At 49.0% G+C, this 20,919-nt stretch overlaps 1 protein-coding gene and 1 long non-coding RNA gene across 12 annotated transcripts in view; one reads left to right on the top strand and one right to left on the bottom strand.

The window, feature by feature from the left end:
• LOC139056990 (uncharacterized) overlaps nt 1–20,919 on the bottom strand; it is a 220,371-nt gene that overhangs the window by 160,520 nt on the left and 38,932 nt on the right. For 3 of the 11 annotated variants that reach the window (XR_011512493.1, XM_070534784.1, XM_070534785.1), the window contains exon 2: nt 13,852–14,002. The exons of the other annotated variants lie outside the window; for them this stretch is intronic. The gene's annotated coding sequence lies outside the window, so the exon portion shown is untranslated. The remainder of the gene's footprint in view (nt 1–13,851; nt 14,003–20,919) is intronic. 11 annotated transcript variants of the gene reach the window in all.
• The window catches only part of LOC139056992 (uncharacterized), a 99,670-nt gene continuing 80,249 nt past the window's right edge, over nt 1,499–20,919 (top strand). The window contains exon 1 of the long non-coding RNA XR_011512494.1: nt 1,499–1,531. This is a non-coding gene — a long non-coding RNA (uncharacterized lncRNA). The remainder of the gene's footprint in view (nt 1,532–20,919) is intronic.

Here is a 20,919-nt window from a genome sequence, read left to right as displayed (position 1 = left end):
TAACACGTTCAACTTGTAGCGTGTAGACGCCTATAAAAGGATGTGTTGCAGAATGTAAGTCCGGTAAAAGATTTAATTTACAACACGAATTACAGTTCACGTTTGGTAATCACACACATATAATTTGGGGCTTCTTTCAAGGACAGACGTGTGCTTTATGGCTGGTGCTTGCTGTTGCGTTTGGCGTAAGAATACGGATAGGAGAAGGAACCACTTAGCCACCCTGGTTGCTTAGTGGCTATGGTGTGGGGCGGCTAAGCCCGAGGTCACGGGAGAAAATCCCGGCCATAGCGACCACATTTCTGTTGTGGTGAAACGAGTTTACATAGAGTTAATGCAAGATAAAGAGCTTGGTGTGATCCAAATTTGCGGAGTCCCGCACGGCGGCGTGACTCATAATCAAATCGTGGTTTTGTAGCGTAAAATCTGAGAACTTATTTAAAGGAACCCCTTATGCGCAATCACGAGCAATATACAGATGTTTTTCATAAGAAGGTCACGCTGAGCACGTGTAGTGCGAGGATCTCGTTGCGCTTGCAGGACGACTTCGCTGCAGCCGCATACTGCATATATGTCGAGGGTAGCTATGTGGGCTTCTTGGTAGCTTGTATTAGAATTTGTCGCAGAGCTGCCAGAAAGACACGGACATGGATGGCACGTTAGACAACACACAACGCTAAGCAACCAGCTCCAAACAACTTTTTAAATGAGCCGCGTCTGGGCTCTCAACTTCAGGAACCGCTGTTCCGCAGTCCAAAACAAATTTAAGCTTCAAAACGTCTTTACATAACTAAACACGCCTATGATTTGCTCCTAATCAAGACAGTTCAATAACATTACAACACGTTTCGGTATTGCATTAAACTAATTATGCCGCGTGTGTTTGAAAACTCGGAGCAAGCAACCCTGGGCGTCGCACCAATCAGGTTGTTGAAATCGCAATCTTGTGGAATGAGCCCTATAAAGATCGCATTGCGATGCGGGCGCTTGAACCGATTGGTTTCGCTCTAGCGGCTGCATTTTCAATAGGCATCACACTCGCACGTTGTCGCTCGCACATACAGGATACGGCATGCGGCGACGAACTAATCGCCCTTAGAACAGAACACCACGGCGATGGAGACGCTCACGGTAGAAGTGCGCCTGGAGAGTCCACATATTTGCTAGCGCAACCTAACGTGTTTTTGTATATATAGTCGTATTTTCCATTCAAAGAGCACACAATACCAGGATGATTAAAACAAAGTGGCCAACAGAGTTAGAGAATGAATGTTTATGGCATTAACGTCGAACACATATCCTATTGTTCACTTATTGCAAAAACAGGGCCAATTAAGTTTTTATTGTTTCGGCGTTCATATTGAAGAACATTTTTATGCTTTGCCCATAAAACTTCCTTAAGATCTGCCTGGAAATGTATTACTGAGAATAACGAATAAATTAAATTTGTTGATAGCTGCGAAGTATGGTTACAGATCTTATCGTATGGATGGATCGTATGGGATGAGAGGGCAGCCTTTATATGCTGAAGGTGAGCGTATACATATGACCAAATGTGGCATCTGCACTTAGCGATATTATTTTTTTTTAGCAGCGTACACCAAACTGCTGATTCCTTTAAAAAGCCCCTAAACCACCTCCGATATTTTTTTAACCGTTTCAAGTAAACACGCGCGTGCAGTTCAGAATGCTGGCACCATCAACGATGCGAAACGCGGCAGCGCTAAGTCCTTCAGGCGCACCACGAAATAGGAAAACCGACCCCGTGTTCCGCTCCGGGCTTTTCCAGTACCCTTAACGCTCGTCGTGACGTCATCAAGGTGCATCTGGTGACGTCATCGCGAGTAGACGGTGTCGATTGATCAAAACAAAAGCCTACGACTTCCTGCTAGTCTGCTAGCTGGTAAGCGCGCTCCCTGCTCTTTCTTGTCGTGGTACTGACTTGTGCTCACTTGCGAATTGGTAGCTATGGCCCGCAACGCAAGTGCCAAATGGCTCGCCTTCTAACACAGTCGTGCTTAGCGGTTTGATTGGCATCGCGTACTGAATTCGACTTTGTTTTGCGATGGCTAGAATTAAGACATCGATCCATGGTACTTGGCTGCAAGAGCGCCGAGTGGAAAAAGAAATGAAACGACGCAACACAGACAGCCTCATGATGACGTCCTGCTCAATGCCTCGCTTGAGTGGACGTCAGCTGTTTCAATGAGTTAACCTAGTAACAGTGTATGAACACATATTTTGCTCACTTGTGTAACTCTATCTGCGTCCCGAGCTCCCATAGTGCGTATTACGCCGCCTCGAGGACACCAGGACTCAGACATGTGCTGGGGAAGACTGGGTGCCGTGTAATGCAGTCATCGTTTCCTTTAGCAACAACTTCAGTCACCTCCCTGCAGCAAACGTTCTCCTCTGCATTTGTACTCGTCACGCTATGACCTCATGCGCACCTGCGTTGATGATGCCATTAGCGCGGAACTGGCCTACGACCAGTGGGCGAAAACAGCGGAAAGTAGCAACCCATATCGTCTCAAGGTGGAGACAGTGGCTGTTCATCTCCAGCGGAGGTGCTTGGCCACGGCGTGTCACCGTACGGACCCATTATATTGGCGAGCCTTTCTAGACGTGCGCGCTACTCGGAGTCTATTAGCGGCGAGAATTAGGAGTGGCGCCCTCTCGCGTGTGACGTCACGGCCAGGATGCCGCTCGCTCCGTCTCGCTCCGCGGCCGCGCGCGTTCGATCCCTTCGTGTATGCTTGGGGTATGGGTGGCTCGAGCCGCACTCATTGAAGGGTATGTCGGCTTCTTTCTGCTGCTATGCCTGAACCACAGTTCCTTCTCCTAAAGCACGTGAGTCATTAAAAGTTGGGGCTTGGATATCGGAAGCTATGTAGCGTTGAACAGGGCTACTGGTTTTACAATGCATATATGCGCCGTGTCTGTCCATAAATTTTGCGAAAAAAGAATGTCTGCAAATTCAATACGCGAACTTGTGTACGATGCTTGGCTAAACACTTAACATTCCCTTAGAATTTAGCTATGAGAGACATTGCATTTTACATGAAAGAAAAATCTTGGTAATTAGCGTCAGCGTGTTATCCGTGTTAGAAAGAGATTGCCCAGCTAAGATGTCATCATGATTTTTATTACTCTGGTGAGTTGTTCTAGCCAAATATGGCCATTTATTATTACGTAAAAGAAAGACTTAGGCGCCCATTTTTTATGAAAAAGTTTGCTGCTAGTTTCACCCCTCTCTGAAACAGGCCTCCAAAAAACGAATCGCTCATGGCTGCTAACACGACGGCGCGTCATGTAGGGTATTTACATAGTTAATTCACAAAGGCCATAGTAGCAATCACCTGAGAGAAAAGTTTCGTTGTTAAGATTGAGAGCCAATCGATTGCAAGCGATGAAATGTTTCATTGGGGCCCTCAGTAGCCTTTATCGACAATATGGCACACCCATCACGCAACGGTAGCAACCCACTGTCGGTATGGCGAGGCACGCTTTCTTCGTGAAACCCATCAGTTCACTACAATTTTGAATTGAAACCATAAAGCATTTTTTTACAGCTCCGATTGGAATGGCTAAAATATTCTCGAGCTACTACAGCGCAGCTAAGATTGCCTATAAAAGGAAAATTTAAGAACTTTCTGTTTCACCATGTCTCGATCCAGCGTTGTTTAATTATGCAAACGGAGAACTATTCGCTTCGTCGGTACATAAAAGAGAACCTCGCCCAACTGCAGGCAAAATAAAGTTTGCTCCAATCCAATCGCAAACATTCATAAAGAAAACACCACAAGACTTACATATATATTAAATTGATTTTTGACCCTCCACAGGGGAATTATATCTTCAATATGTCCCATACTACTAATGATTGACACTTCGACTTCTTTCTGGCTGCAGCATGCGGTCCAACAGGCATATTTCACTAAAACATTTTGGCCGAGTAGCCTGTGTCTGTTCGCTAAACAAATTCGTCATGTATATTCCTCAAGCAACACGCACCAGTAAATTTCTCAAGTGAGTTGAACGAGTAGCACAGAAAAAGGAATATATATCGATACATTCCATTTTGTATTCTGTAAATAGACGTAAGCCTTCATCAGCTTTACTTCAAATTACCGCCGCTTAAAATAAACATGTGACGAACCACCTAATTTTAAGAAGCAGTCAAAGAAGCAAGTTGTGCTTGTAGAACCTAACTACAATATTAGTTAAGTCATCGGGTTACCGCCGAGCGTTTCTGTGAAGAAACGCAAAAATTCTATATTACACCATGAACTACTCGTCGTGAGCAAACCAGTTTTAGCGGATTGTAACTGTTGTAGACGTCATGTATAGCCAGCGTCTGTGACATATTTGTTGCACCGCGGCAGGTATGGTATCATAAATGGATTCTTATTTTCTATGTTTTAGCGGTTGTCGATTGAAACACCCGCAATGGGCTGGTCTGCGATCCTTCGGCTGGCACTGTAGCGTTGCCTTCGAGAGCTGCATTGTCGTCTAAGAAATAAGCTCTTTGAATAAATTTGCGCAAATGAAGACGTCGTAAAAATATATTTGAGACGACCGCCATAAGTATATAAGCAAAGAGAACTAGGGCGCGCAAACGAAAACACCGCAGAAAGCGCCCGGACACCGCCCGAACTGTAGCAGACGATAGGCGCGAGCCCTTGCCCTGACGTCGCGCGAGCGGCGCTCGCAGCGCCCCTGTAGCTCGTTCTCGTGGCTAATAGCAGCACGCTTCGCACGAGCACGCTCTGGCTGGGCAGCAACAGCGGGTAGCCGACAAGGGCGGAGTCGCGGCAAACCGGAAGCGGACAGTGTTTTGAAAAGCGCGTCGGCGACGACGTTTGTCACGTGACATTTTGAGGAGCATTCGGCGGAGGCATGGAGGAAAGAAAACTGAGGAGGGACCCTGACCTCACTATTTGTGAAGTTAAGTGAAGCTGGAAGTTGGCGTTGCTCTCCAATCATATGGGGCCAGCTCTGCTCTCCTATGGGCGGGCAGGCCAACCCGGACGAAGGACGAGAGGACGTACCAATACGAGCGCCGACTAACAACTGTTGTTAGTCTGCACTCGTATTGCGTAGTTCCTCTCGTCCTGCGTGAGGGTTGCGCTGTATACCTATAGGAACATGTTCAATCACCAACTCGCCCAGCTTGCCGTGTTATTTCTCGCCTCCTGTTTACATTTCTCGCGAAACCAAACCAGGCTGCGCGCAGCCGGGCTGCTCGGACGCGGCCGCTCCGCAGAAATGCTAAACAAAAGGATGTTATCGCTATGTCTCATTGCGTTACCGTTGCGAAGTCAGGTTGGAAGAAGTTCATCATGAACTTCACAAATTAGGCCGTGAGATCGAATCGGCCGCTTATACCGGCTTTTATGAAAATAAACACGCTTTATCAGCCCAGTCAACTGTTTTGTTAACCGCAGGTACAGGCCGCTTCCAACTTCTTGCCTGTTTACAAAGACGATCACCTTTATCACTCCTTTCTAATTGGTTTTCTTTGCTAGAGCTTCATGGGGCTCTAAGACGGACTTGCGAGTTAGACGTCTGGCGACACGAAAAAAAAAAATGTACGCATTCTCGTTCCACTGCAAGAACGCACTGAAGACTCGTACGACACACCGACCCATTCGCGATCCATTTGGAGTTTATGAGCACAAATACATATTGCTACAGGATAGTATTTCCAATGACAAAGAGCCGAGCAGTAAAAAGACGACGACGACGATCAGAACCTAACGTGGGCTGTTGCCTCTTGGCCAAGCTCAGCGTATTTTCTTGTAAATATACTTGTACATAGCTTTTCGTCTGCGTGTTCCTACGTAATATATCTGGTGGAGGTGGACGTTCCCTGTACCTTGTCACGGAGCTGCGCAGTGACTTCGAGCTTTCCTTCATGGCTCCCGGCGACGACAACACGACTCCGCCGGCTCCGACACCTACTGCCCCTCCACCTCGACGACCTACATCTCTCTCCCCGCTCCCCGTGATCCTGGCGTATTCTCGGGCAAAGGTGGGGAAGACGTCGATGACTGGATCAGCCTGTATAAACACGTCAGCCGCAATAACCGGTGGGACCCTACTATTATGCCCGCCAACGTACTCTTTTACCTCGGTGGCAGACCTAGAGATTCATATCGCACGCACGAAGATGAGCTCACCAGTTGGGATTCACTAAAGGCACAGCTTCGAGACTTGTTCGGCAACCCCTACGGTCACCAACTTGCCGCGCAGAAGGCGCTTTCCGGCCGTGTGCAGGTGTCAACAGAGCCCTATGTCATGTACATTCAGGACATCTTGGCTCAGTGCCGCAAAGTGGACACCCACTGACTGAGTCCGACAAGGTTGCCCACATTCTCAAAGGCATTGCCGATGACGCCTTCAACTTGCTCGTTTGCAAGAAAGTAGCGACGGTGGATGCTGTTATAAAAGAGTGCTGCCGCCTGAAACTCGCTAAAAGCCGACGTATTGACCAGCATTTTGCCCGTCTGCCCAATACCCCAGCGACATCTTCTTGTGCCGACACTCCTCGTCCCAACAACACTGCCGATATCCAGTCTCACCAAAGCATATGCAGTCACGGTCTCACTGATCCAGGCAGTTGTCCGCCAAGAGTTCGAAAAAATGGGTCTTCACACCATCTGCTCGGCCCATCGTCCTGATACCCGCCCGGCTTCGATTCCGCCCCGCCCCGCATCTTCTTACCCACGATGTCCCCGCAAACCATCTGAATGGCACTCTGCTAACGACAATCCCATTTGTTTCCACTGCCATCGAATCGGGCTCATTTCTCGGCACTGTCACAGTCGCTGGAGTTCCCCGACCCGGCCTACGTATACTGCCTACTCTCGCCCCCCAGGTGGCCTTTCTCGTCCCTATGCCGCACGCTTCGATAACGTCGCCGCTGATTCTCCTGCCACGAACCGCTCCTATTCTCGTTCGCTTTCGCCCCAACGACGACAATCTCGCTCTCCCCAGCCCCGTCACACCTATTCGCCGACTCCCTTCGGACGCCGCTCCCAGCCGGAAAACTAGACGATGCAGCGCCTCGAGGTGACGCTGCATTGCTCCCTACGCCGCCAAATCCTCTACTGACGTTGCCCACTCATCTGAAGCTTCTTGACGTGGAAGTCAACGGTGTTTCTGTGTCTGCACTCATAGACACTGGGGCGCATTTGTCCGCAATGAGCGCTGACCTTCGTAACCGGCTCAAGAAAATTATCACGCCCGCCACGACTCCTGTTGTCCGGGTCGCCGATGGCAGAACAGCCCCCGTAATTGGTATGTGTACCGGCCGCGTCTCCTTCGCCGATCGCTCAACAATCGTGCTATTCACAGTCATCGCTCACAGTCCCCACGACATCATCCTCGGCTTAGACTTCCTCTCCGCACATTCTGCTCTCATCGATTGCTATGCCAGTACTCTCCGCCTCGACCTGCCTGTTCTGGATCCCGCTGAACAACACCCTACTCGTCTCAGTTCCGTCGACTTCGTTCGCTTGCCACCTTCAGCAATGACTTAAGTTGACTTCGTGTCACCCCCACCAGTCTCCGACAGTAAGTACATCGCGGCGCCTATGCAAGACGTTCTCCTTACACACGGGGTCACACACAGGTTTATCTATTAAGGCGAATTGCTTCTGCCTGCCAGTGGTCAATTTTGCCTTGACGACGCAAGTGCTGCCATGCGGGATGTCTCTGGCGCAACTTTGCTCATCGAGGACCACTCTGTAGCATCGATTTCAGTAGACGACAATTTAGCCGATCCTCCTCTACCGTCGCAGTCGGCAACTTGTACCATCGCCAACTCACAAAAACTGATTGCACCCGACATGCCTTCCGAGCACGCTGTGCGCTCTACCGTGTTCTCATTTCCTACCTAGATATTTTTCACTTTAACGATCATCCTTTGGCCCAAACAACAGCTGTAAAACATTGCATTAATACCGGTGATGCCCCTCCTATTCATCGCCGCCCGTATCGCGTGTCACTGGCTGAGCGTCAAGTTATTCACACCGAAGTTCGCAAAATGCTTGCCAAGAACATTATTACTATTATTATTATTATTATTATTATTATTATTATTATTATTATTATTATTAATTTTAGAACAGAGGTATCTCGCTGTGGCTTGAGTAATTGTTGTGGTTTATTGAAGAGACTGGCCGCCCATCACTACGACAGCGCGCAGGCACGGAGGCAGAATGTCATTTCTGACTCCGCGTTTACTTTCATTGACTACGTCCTGAGGAGCCTTCTTCCCACGGTAAGTGAACTGTCACCGAAGCAAAGTTTTGCGATACACGACGCATGGTGCAGAACAGTACGCGCGTAGAACAGGCCTATGTGCGACCACGGAGCAGCCGTTTGGGAGAGAGAAGACGGCGCTGTTGGAAGACGGTCGCATGTTTAAGGCGATACTGCCCCTGTGGAAAGGGTACGGTTGCTCCGGCGCCGGCACCTTTAAAGGGACAGCGCCATCCGAAGAAAGCCAGCATGGCGGAGGCGGCATGGCCTTGCAAGGAATGGAGCTGCCAGTCATCAGGGACGATCAGCAGTGTCCAGCGCTGAGCAGCAGTGACCAGTACAGTGCGTCATTATCGCTCAGTAGGGACGACTCAACTAACGTCGACCCTGATGAGGAAGTGACTGATGTGGCGGAAGTGGACAGCGACGCCTTCAAAGTGGTGAGTCATCGGAAGCAAAGGACGGTCGGAATCCCAGTGGTAGTTTTACCAACAGAGAAACGTGTTGATTTGAGAGAGCGGAACCCTATCAGGCTCTTCGAAGCCATTAAAGTACCGCTGGAATCTGCTCCGATTCGCACTCGCTTCACAACGCAAGGTACTCTTCATCAGGATATCGCAACGGAAGAGCAAGTTGACATTCTTCTCCGGTGCTCTCAGATTGGTGACATAAGAGTTAAAGCCCGGTTGCCCCACTCCTACATGACAAACGCGTGTGCAATTAGGGGAGTACCAGTGTGGTATTCGGAAAGCGAAATTCTTGACTACTTGAAACTGCAAGGTGTTTTGCACGTCAAACGTATGATGCGCCGGGTGGAGACTCAGGAAAAAGAATGGGCAGCCAAGCCTACTAACTCTGTTGTGCTAACGTTTGCTCCCAACACCGAGCGCCCAAAAAAAATTGACCACGGCTTTACCAAGCATGCAGTAAAAGAATTCGTTGAAACTGTTCCCCGATGCTTTAAGTGCCAACGCTTTGGGCATATACCCAAAGTTTTGCATCAAAGATCAACGTTGAAAACGTTGTGGTGGCGCCAACGATTACAAAGCCTTCAAGGCAGATTTAGCTTGCGCTAATTGTGGGGGCGGCCATCCAGCGAGTTTTGATGGCTGCCCCTTCCGTGTAAGCGCCTTTCACCGTCGAGTGTCCTTCATTAGTGGTGCCAAACCACAACCTACTGAGAAGCCGATACTTGGTAGTGACAAGTCCCCTGCGTTAGAGTCGGAAGTTCGAGGCGTGGTAACAAGCAACGTCAGTGAGCTACCTGACCCTAGCAAGACGGAAATGCCCTGTGTAGGTGACTCGGTTGTTCGATCTGCTTCAGCCAAAAGTGTCCATGTTCCTCAGCGACCTGATTACAGCCAGACTCGAAGACAAGGAGGACATTCCCTTGCCTCAAAAGAGACAAAGAAACCAGCTGCAGCGGCCAAGCGTGGGTCCCGGTCCGCATCTTTTGTTGAAGTTGTGAGGCAGTGCGTCCAGCAAAATAAGGAGCTCAAAAATCAGGATCTGTCAGACCTTCTTCCAGTTTTGTTTGAAGTCTTCCGTTCATATGTTCAAACGATACAGTCTGGCACCTGGAAGAACTTTATGCAGCTCGTTCTTTCCTTTGAGTCCATAATTACTGCCTTCGCAGCGAACTTTACCTTATAATATGGCTAGTTTCCTTCAACGTCGCGCAACTAAAACTCACCGAAAAGTGCCGTTTATTGTGCAGTGGAACTGGCTGGGTTTATACGTCGATTAGCAGAACTGACATTATTTTTGATAGAAACTTGTGTTAAGTATTGGCCTTCTCGGAAGCTGGCCTACCAAGGAGGAGATCTTTGGCTGGATATGTCGCACACAAGAATTGCAGCATAAAGTGATTTCCCGCAGGAAGTGCCACCCTTTACATACGAAGAGGGATTCCTCATGTGGCTGTGAACGTCACCGATCTTTGCACCGATAGTATTGAGGTAGCGGCTGTGTGGATGCGGCTCGGCTTCCGAACTCTTTCTGTTGCAACCGTATACGTGTCTTCGTGGAAGAAAGTAGCAACGGATTTGTTTTTCCAGCAGCTTTGTGACCAAGGCCCAGCGCCCCGCATTATCTGCGGTGACTTCACCGCCCATGACTCTGTCTGGGGTGACAGGAACACAGACTCCCGCGGCCGCAAACTTGTAGAAGGTATCGACAGTTTGGAACTGTGCGTGGCCAATGACGGTAGTCCTACTTTCTTCCGGCCTCGAGCCTCAGCCATATCTATAGACCTAACCTTGCACTCACCTGACGCTCGTGTCAAGTGGTCAACTGCACCTGACTGCATGGCTAGTTGATCAATATCCAGTTTCAGTGTTTACTGCCGACTTGAATATGCGCGGCGCTTAAATTAGCCATGTTAATTGTGACAAATACAGGGAGCAACTTGCAAGTGTTTCTGGAGATGTGATACACAGAATGATTTATGGTAAGATGGCTGCTACCACGACGGTCAAGTAGCCTAATTATTTACCGACTCCGGATTTAAAACTCAGGAAGGTTTGCGCAGCGCGCAGAGGGGGGGAGCCACAACTAATGCGGAAGAAGAACGACATACTCTTGAAGACGACCTTCAACAGGCTTATATCCGCCATTAGATGCCATACGAACAAACTCTTTCGGTCGCAGTTGGCGTCCTTCTGCGCTAGCTTGACTGTTTTTTCACCGATGACGAAAATTTGGCGAGTCATTGGTAGGCTTGCTGGTGATTCTCGTCCTAGTAAGCCTTACGAAGCGCTTGCACTGCTCAAGCAGAAAACTCTCGCGTGCATGGCAGAGGAATTTGCAGAAGCATTTGTACGTGCAAGCTAAGGAATTCATCCCTCTGTTCTGCCTGCAACATCTAAGTCTGTTATGGACATTCCGTTCGCACTTCGAGAGCTACAGACTGCACTCAGCAGCCTGCGGCGTCAATGTGCACCAGGTCCTTACGGCATTACCAACCATATGATGCAGAACCTACCTTTAGATCACAGGAACATGCTCCTAAGCTATCTGAATCGAGTATGGGAGACTGGCGATATTCCTCCTTCATGGAAGGTGGCTTGTGTTGTCCCAGCGCTGAAGCCCGAGAAAGAAATGACAGACTTGGCCTCGTATTTGTCCTGTATCACTGACGTCATGTGTGGCTAAGCTCATGGAGAAGCTAGCAAGTAAGCGTTTATCATGGTGGCTCAAAGATAGAAGGGCTCTGCCAACATGCGTGAGTGGATTTCGCACAGGATTAAGCGCGCAAGATAGCGTCATGGACTTGAAAAGCCACATCGACCTTCAAAGCGCTTTCGGCCTCTCAGCACTAGTGATTTTCCTAGATGTATCAAAGGCTTACGATAGTGTCCTTCAATGCTCAATAGTAAATAGCTTGCAGGCCACAGGCGTACAGGGCTATCTTCTGCGATTCATTCACTCACTTATCAGTGATCGTAAAGTTCAAGTGCGGCTAGGAAGTACCATAAGCACCGAAAGGGTGGTAACGCGAGGTGTACCTCAGGGAAGTGTTCTTTCCCCGACGCTGTTTAATGTTGTAATGGCTGGTCTTCCCGCTGAAGTGCAAAAACATTGCAGGCATAACCATATGTCGATATATGTGGACGACATTTTTATTTGGTTAAGTGGATATCAACACAAGCGTTTAGCTCTGATAGCTCGACAGGCATTACTTTCAGTTCAAAATTACCTTCAAGGTGTTGGGTTGACTCTCTCAGTGGAAAAACCTGGCTTCATCATGTTTCCAGGTAGAGGAAGACGGTATGCGCGGCTGAAGATAGACCTTGGTCAACCTTGCCTTCGTCAATCGAAGCACAAGCGTTTTTTGGGCGTAATTATTGACTAGCGTCTACAGCGGCGACGAGCTGTGGACTCTATTGTGACATCACTATCTCCGTGTCTTAATGTGATCCGTAGAGTTGCAAGTGAGCAATAGGGAAATCACCCTTATTCAATGATCAGGCTGCACGATGCACTAGTTACGAGTGAAATAATGTACCAGCTCCCTTTATTTTCCCCTTCACTATCACAGCTGCAACGACTTGAGGCTTTGCACAGAAAGGGCCTAAAGAGGGCTCTTGGCGTGCCGTAGACTGCTCCTAACAATGCAGTACTTTGAGTCTCTATGGAGACGTCTTAGCCTACTCGCTTCATAAAGGTTATTGATACAAATTGGCCGCCTTAAACAGACGATACCCGGGCGAGCCCTACTACAGAGCCTTCGAAGGAGATCTGAGTCCCGAGCGAACTTGGCCCTTAATACTGTTGGTGACCTGGGTCTTGACGCTAGAGGTCGAACTAAGAGGTTGAATCCACCTTGGTCCATCGCAAACCTGGATTGTTCGTTGACAATTTCTCACGTTCGTGCTAAGCGGAGTTCTCCTTTGGCGGCAACGCGTTCGCTCGTACTGGAACATCTTGAAACTGAATATTCACGTCAGGCTAAAATTTTTACACATGGCTCTGTGCAGAAGGTCAGAGGATCTAGTGCAGCTGTTTTTGACATTCCCTCTTTTAAGTATGATTGGTCGTCTCGGTTCACTGCAGTCGTGTCCTCCACAACTACCGATAGCGTTGCCATTGAGGCAGCTCTAAAGAAGCTATGATTTTGTACACCTCAACCTGTTGTCATTCTCACAGATTCCAAATCCGCCCTTCAAAGGTTAGAGCACGGGTTCCCTACTGGTGCCTTATGTCTAAGCTCCCTACGCTCGATGCACAATCTCCATATCAAAGGCTTCTCCATACGATTCCAATGGGTGCCTTCGCACATAGGTATCATAGGCAACGAGAGGGCGAACAGCGTCGCCCATAGAGCGCTGTCTGGGCACCCTTTGAGAAAAGTGCCTCAAGAGGACAAGAGACTCTTCAGAGAAGCGGTGTCGTGCCACTTCAGTTCTTTGTGGAGCTCACCTCACAAGCCATGTGTAACGAAGGGTCTCAAAAAAACCAAGCGACTTTACTGCTCCGCATTCGCAAGGGCTCTGCTCGTACCCCTGCGTGGATGTATAAGACTGGCCTGACGTTCTCTCCATTATGTTCAACATGTGGTGTGTGCGGTGACATAGAACATTACCCTATGTGTTGTAGTCTGTATAACATGGAAAGGAGTGTGTTATTCGCGTCCCTCAAGAAGACAGCAATTCCCCACAGTTCTCTTCTGGACATTGTTTTCCCGCGCGGGAACCAGTTCGATCGGAAGGAGGTTTCTCGCCTTTTTTTAAATTACCTGCAGGATACAGACTTGGTCTACATATGGTGACCTTAGGAGTGACTATGTGTAGTTGTGAGCTCTGTGTCTGATTTATATGATTTATGTATTTCAAGTGTCGCTACGGTGGAGCAACTGCTGACAGCTACTGCAAGGCTAATCCCACCAGTAGCCCACAACCACTCAACTGAACTCAACTCAGCCGTTTGATGTGTTCGCAGCCGTACGTTTTGTGGAGCCTTGGTTACTCTTGCAGCCCATCCACTCGCGTTCACTTCCCAGCTCTTCTCGCGCCCACAGGTAAGATAGGCCTGCGGTAGGGAGGATTGGTTCCTTAAGTAAATAAGGAGCCGCTTCTTTCTCACCTTCCTGGATGAAGCGTCGACTGGCCGGCCCACGGTGCCGAGGGCAGAAAAATGCTGACGCTGTACCAGCACGTGTATTGCGATACACCTGTTCAGGTGTACATAAACCTCGAACGCTCTCTGCTTAAAAGATTTCTTGCTGTCGCAAGTACTGCAAGAAACAAACAACACTTAAGCAACCTGTGTTTTAACATGCACAAAAGTAAGTAGTTACTGGACATCGAATTCTAAAACCAAAACTATGCACTCTTGCATAACGTACGTTCTACGTGCCGCAAATTCACCATGAGCTGTCAAAAGCAGGAATCACGGACCTGCAAGGCGTTCCTTGCACAGATTGTGAAACGCATCGATTTCGGCCTACAATGGCACGTTAGCATGATTCCGCCGAAGAGGGCAGAATTTCCTGCGGATATTCCCTCGTCCGTTGGCATGGCCGTGGTGCGGTACATTGCATGCAGCATGCGCGTTCATTTCACGAAACTGTGTTCCTCCTTTCCCACCTGGCCACAGCAGCATCCGGGAAAGCACGGTCCAGATAACACAGAGCAACAAAACACGGAGGCTAACGCAAAGCCACGGCACATATGCGATGGTACGAAACCTACGGAGAAACACCTGGTGGGGTGGGGATGCGCGCACAGAAACATAACAAACCCGCCATTGTGACCCGAAAGTATGGTCGCTACAGCACAAGGAATAAAAAAAGATGGTAAAAAAAGCGGAACCTTTAGGTCATTTTCTCCACACTTTGCTCTTAGGGCGCGGACGGGAATATGGTGCGAGACGCTCATTTGGGGAGTATACAGCCATTTATGCGCAGGGAAGTGGTTATTGCGGGGGGGGGGGGAGGGGGAGGAAATGCTCGCGCTATCTTGTGCAACCCTTGAGGAAGCACGGCTCAGCGCCAGCGGGGTGGCCGTCATGGGAGTAAAGGAGATACAAGGTTAGGCGCGACTAAGCGTGGGCGCGAGAGAGCAAATCTGGCGGATTTTGCTCCTTGAATATATGACTCTGCCTAGGCACTACAGAGGAGGTTTCTTCCCTGGTTTTCTAGCGCGTGTTGTAGGTGTTTGTCCCTAGGCGTGCAGGCATTGCGTAGTGGGGTTGAGTTTGTACACGCTCGGACGCTGGCTGCCGGCGCTCTAAAATAGGTGCAGCAGTGGGCAATGACGCCCAATTTGGCGACCGCTGCGTCAGACAGACTCTCTCGCATCTGCGGCACTCGTGCTGAGTCAATCGTGGCGGATCATAGGTTTCTCAGGCCTTACGGCAATGTACCTTGTAAATAACATCACAGATGTATCTGTGGGAGCAGCAGCGACCCTATTAGGGCACGGGCCTCATGTATTAAAAATAAGTCGCCGGCGCGGTAGTGCTGAACTTAGCGTCACAAGTTGGCGGTTGGATGCAAATATATTTATACAATCGTGTTTTTACTAATTATATCAAGATGTCAATATTTCGCATTATTGGCGGCGCCTCCAGAACACCAAAGCGGCAACTGGAACACCAATGCTTGAACGCGAACTGGTTCGTGGTTTGGAGCTTGCCGAGGCCTGCGCATGCCCGGGGTGTAGATCGGCTGTCGGCTATCGTGGACAGCCATTTCATTTTTATGCGAATAGCCCCTGGCACGCTTTGGCCTCCACGGTGCCAACCAACGCGGCCCTGCTTCCAGTTTTGATCCCCCTGCTACCCCTTGGTTCCCTGAATATCCTGCTTCGCCTGCTTTATCATAACCCCAGATTCTCACCTTAGGCCTCCGTTTGCCGGCTACATGTGCCATCCTGGAGCAGTGCTTGTAAAAACCCGGTCTATCGTCGCGACAAAAAAAGTTACCCGCGACTAATAGAACACCAGTCACAACATTGCCACTTCAGACACAGCGATCACCTAATGGGGCGTCCGCGCGCACTTCCTCATCGCGCGGGCAGCCAGCGGCTGAGCGTAAACTGAACCACACTCCGCAATGGGCGTCTTGCGCTGGAGTTTGAGGTATAGTAGCGGCGCCTGGTGGCGGCGCGGGAAACGACATCTGGGTCGTACCAGCTTGGATCGTATTGAGCCCTAGCTGTGGCGAAGCACGTTTCTAGGCCGAGTTTTGCGTCGATTCGCACTTTTTCCTGCCCTGTTGCGAGTGCAAAAAGGCTCGTCACTTCTCGCAGACCATGCCGACCACGCTGCGAGCTCGCCGCAGCCTATAGTTTAACGAAAACGGGCTCTCCGTGTGTCGTGGGACGCAATGCTGGGAGCAGACGGAATCGGTGGCGCCGATCCGGAGAGACCTAGCCCAGCCTCGAGAAGGCGTCACCGTCATTACTTCTGCGTCGTGGGCTGCCATGAACAAGAAGGCCTGAATCCCATCATCATATTCTGCCGTTTTCCTTCAAGGCCTCACGAAGTGGAGCGTCGGGCGCGCTGCATAGCTGCAGTTCGTCGCGCTGAGTAAGCGAAACTTCGCGCCATGCTGACTGCTTCGCCTGTCATGAAGCTTGCTTGATTATCTGCGTTCTAATGTTCGGTCTTTTGCGCCTACAGACCCGACAGCAGACCGACATAGTAGCAGGCATGGCTGGTAATTAACGATTCGAGACCCGGCCACAGCGACAATTAACAATTCGACCGATGCGAAGTGTTGAAGTGACCAGGTGTGTGCAAATGAGCACAAATGGTCGGGCTCATTCGATGACAATTCACTACTCCACTACGAGCAGCACAGGTTAAGAGAGTTAAATGCGCTCATCCTTGATCTCAAGCCAGCACGTTGAGGCAACGCAGCAAGGCAGTATTGATTGCAGCAGATCGATGTTCGAGCGCTGTCATTAAAACCTACATCAAGCGAGCGGCGTACGAGCTCGCGCTGCAGCGCGAGTCGCACGTACGTGCGAGCTCATATGTATTGCATCAGTTATTACCAGTTACTAAAAAGGACAGGTGGCCGCTACTACAACGCAGGCATAACTACTTGTTTAGCGGCATGCAGTCAACAAAGATTGCAGGAGGCCCGCCGTTTCGCGGCATGTCGAAAGACCGCTGCCGTCGCGGCGCGTACGATCGTGCGCTCGAGCAGTTCGTACATCGCGGCGCGTACCATCGTGTGCTCGAGCAGTTCCGTACACATGATGTCTGCTTATCGCCGCTGTGGATTCATTTATAGCAAGTATTTCCTCACGTTTGTGCGCCTGAATCTAGCAGCTAGCGTGCAAACCTTACCTGAAGTTCCACTTCGTACGCGACTCGCTTAACTTGCGATTGACACGGTGCTAAACCTTCACCGCCAAATTCTTGAACGGCGTACACGTATTCGGCACTGCATAATTTCTTGCCTTTACGCAGCGTGCCACCCCTGAAAAAATTTTCGGCGCCCGATATTCGCTGCAGGCCGTGAAACAACACAACCGAAAGTGGCGGGTCCATAGTGTAAACGTGCTTTCCGAAGCAGACGACCGAGCTTGGTACGACCCATTTTAGCCCAGAGGGCGCTTTTTAGCACCTTTTTCGCAGCGCCCCCTGGGCAATGCAAGAGCCCCATACCGTCATATCTGGCGACAAACGAACACAACGCGCGTGCTAAGAAACCTCCTCTGTAGTGCATAGGCAGAGACATATACTAAAGGAGAAAAAGCCCGCAGATTTTTTCTCTCTCACGCGCTCTTACTCGCGCCTGTGCACAAACGGCTGGCGAACCCTCAAATGAACGTCTCGTGTGTAGGGCCTCTCCTCAGTTTTAACGGAGGGAAGTGAAGGAAAGAGGGAAACGAATGAAGGTCACGTTTCGATCATCAAACGGATAAGGACGGAGCGTCACGTTGTTCTGCTAGTGTCGGCAAGCCAATCTCCTCTCGCTCGCCAGGGCCTTGTGCGCGGTGCCTTTTGGATAGGAATAAGCCCACATTGTTGCCGGACCGTTCGTGTTTCTTTTGGCACGTGCGAACGATTAGCGGCTTAGTGGCGCCTGACATCAAAGGCGCGGAGGTGCGGAGGAAGTACAACGCCTGGGTTTCTGATACGACGGGCGCCGTTCTTCGCTGAAGATGCGCAGCCTTGAAACGTGAAGGAAGATAACAGTGAGCTCCAAATATGGCCAGGGTCCCTTGCTCGCCGTTGCATCTTTGGGAAACAGGATGCGACAATATTTTTTAACACGGAAAAGCAGTCGCTCCAGATACTGGACAGTCGCTTGAGCGCCTGCCAATGTTTTCAGGGGCGAAAAACATCGTATTGTTTCACAGAAGATGCCCCTAAGCACGACAAATCGCCATCGTAAGGGCGGCTTGGTTGCCTTCACACGTTTGCAGGGCGAAAGGTTTCAGGGCCGAAATGCGGCCAGTGGTCCTTTAGGTGATCGTGGTGGGTTGTTGGGCATAACACCGACACCTTCGTTCGTTACTGCATTGGCGCCTGTCTGCTTCCTGTTCAAGCGGCGACCCGCGTGGTTGTTCGGTGCTATGCCTGACAGGCATAACGCAGACTGAACTATTTGACACATTTAAATTGCTCCACTAACCTCGGCGTGCGTTTGCCACGACGTCTACGTGCGGGTAATTCAATACCCCCGCAGCAGACGCAACCAAAGCGAGCTGACTAAAGCTACTGCTTTAATGCCACGTGATGGCCTTTTTGCCAACATCCCATTCCTCTAATTTTTTTTATGACTATAGCCTTCGCAATTCTCACGCAACGTTCCCGCCAAGGATGAATAAATGCGTGCGACTCCGCTATTAGCGGCGAGAATTTGGAGTGGCACCCTGTCGCGGGTCACGTCACAGCCAGGTTGCCGCTCGCTGCGGCTCCTTCGGGTGCCGTGTGCATTCGTTCCTTTGTGCATGTCTGAAGTACTGGTGACTCGAGCCGTACTTATTAAAGGATGGACCGTCTTCTCTGCGCTGTCATGCCTGAACCGCATTTTATTGAAAACTGCGTGAGCCCAGATAATTTGCGGATTGGATATCGCAAGCTATGTAGCACTGATGTTGCAATGTATATTTGCGCCGTGTCTTCCCATAAATTTTGTTTAAGTAGAAGGTCTGCAAATTCGACATGCGAAGTTGTGTATGATGTACCGTTAAAAACTTAAAATTGCCTTAGTACTTAGCCATGAGATTTTACGTCTAAGAAACCTTGTTATATATTGTCCACATTATAAATCCGTGTTAGGACAATGCCCAGCGAAGCTTTTATCATGATTCCTAATTACTTTGGCTAGTTTTAATTGTCAAATATCGCCACTATATCAATGTCTAAAAGGAATTGTAAGGCGACTTTTGTATGAAAAATGTTTTCTGCTATACTTTCACCATTCCATGAAACAGGCACAGAGAAAATGCTCATGGCTGTTGACACGATGGCGTGTAATGTATAGTATGTATATGCTTCACGAATACCATAACAACAATCGCCTAAAAGTTTCGTCATTGAGATCGAGAGACAATCAATTGACCGTATGCTTATCCTATTAGTCTGGCCTTCAGTAGCCTTTATCGACAATATGGCCTACTGCTCACGCAACCAAACCAAGCGACTGTCGTTATAGTGAGGCATGTATTGTTCGCCAAACCAATCCGATCACTTCAACTTCGGATTGAAACAATGATGCAGTTTCTTGCAGCGCCAATTGCAATGCCTAAAGCATACTTGAGGCAACACAGCGCAGCTTAGGCTGCCTTGATAATGAAAATTCAAATACCTTCCTCCCCACCATTCAATCCGGCGTTGTTTGATTATGCAAACTGAGAACTACGTAAAAGAAAACATCGCACACCTATTAACAAAGGACACCACAAGCTTCACATGAATTAACTTGAATTGTGACCTCTACCGGGGAGCAATTACATAATTAACACTACTAATGAATGCGGCATCGGCTTCTTTCTGGCTATAGCCGTACGCTCAAGAAGGCACATTTCACTCAAAGATTTGGGCCGAGCAGCATGTGTCGGTTAGCGAAAAAGATCCGTTATGTCTTCTCCTCAAGTAAAAATCACCAATACGTTGTTCAAGTGAAATGAACGCGTAGCACGAAAACGGGAACAAATTGTGGTATAGTCCTTTACGTATGCTGAAAACAGCCGCAAGCCTCAGTTGTCTTTACTTCAAGTTACCACCCCTTAAAATTAACGATGAACAGCCTAATCTTCAGAAGCAGTTGAATAAGCACGTTGTTCTGCTTGAACCAAAACTGTAGTCTTAAGTTCTCGTGTTACTGCAGAGCGTTACTGTGAAGAAATGAAAAATTTTGTTTGTACTGTGAACTACTCGCCGTGAGCAAACACGTTTTTGCGGATTAAAATCAAGGCAAATGTTCTCGAAGTCATATAGCCAGCGTTTGTGAGATGCTTGTTGCCTTACGGCAGGTATGATATTATACGTGGATTGCAATGTGTGTTTTTTTGTGCTTATGCTTTTATTATTTACTTGAGCTACCAGTACAAAGTGTAGATCCGCGCCTTAAGAACTCGGAATGGGCTGGTCTGAACTTTCTCGCCTGGCAGTATAGCGTTACCTTGTGCAAATATAATGTCCTCTAGCAAATAACCTACTTGAATAAATTTTCGCAAACGAAGACGTGGTAAAAATATATTTCAGACGGCCGTCATAGGTTTGCAAGCATATGGAACTTCAACGAACAAACGTAAACGCTTTAGAACGCACCAGGACGTCGCACGAATTGCAGCAGACGACAGGCGTGAGTCCGTGCCCTGACGTCACGCGCGCCGCACTCGCACCACCCCTGTAGGTCGTTCTTGGGGCTCATTACGGCACCATTTCTGAAAATTCTCGCAGCTACGTGTTAGTTGCAAGCTCGTGCGTAACTGTAACACTGCAACTAAAGTCCGACCAGTGGGTGGTTTAGGCGCCCTTCAAGAGCGGTCCTTTATGAAGTAGGCTTTTTTTCCCTAATTACGTAATCCTTTATTTAAAGCTTCCTGATTCTAAAATTATGGCTGATTTGAAATTTTTTTTTAGGAAATGGCTTAGTGTAAATTTACCTGTGAATGACAAAGGCGAAGGAAAATGTTTTCAGATCATAAACCTAAATTTCTGTGGTCGAATTCTGAACGCTTT

Source organism: Dermacentor albipictus, chromosome 3 (genome assembly GCF_038994185.2).
Source record: "Dermacentor albipictus isolate Rhodes 1998 colony chromosome 3, USDA_Dalb.pri_finalv2, whole genome shotgun sequence".
NCBI lineage: Eukaryota > Metazoa > Arthropoda > Arachnida > Ixodida > Ixodidae > Dermacentor > Dermacentor albipictus.
Note: the sequence above shows the minus strand (reverse complement) of the source record. Positions and strands in the feature narration are given on the sequence as shown.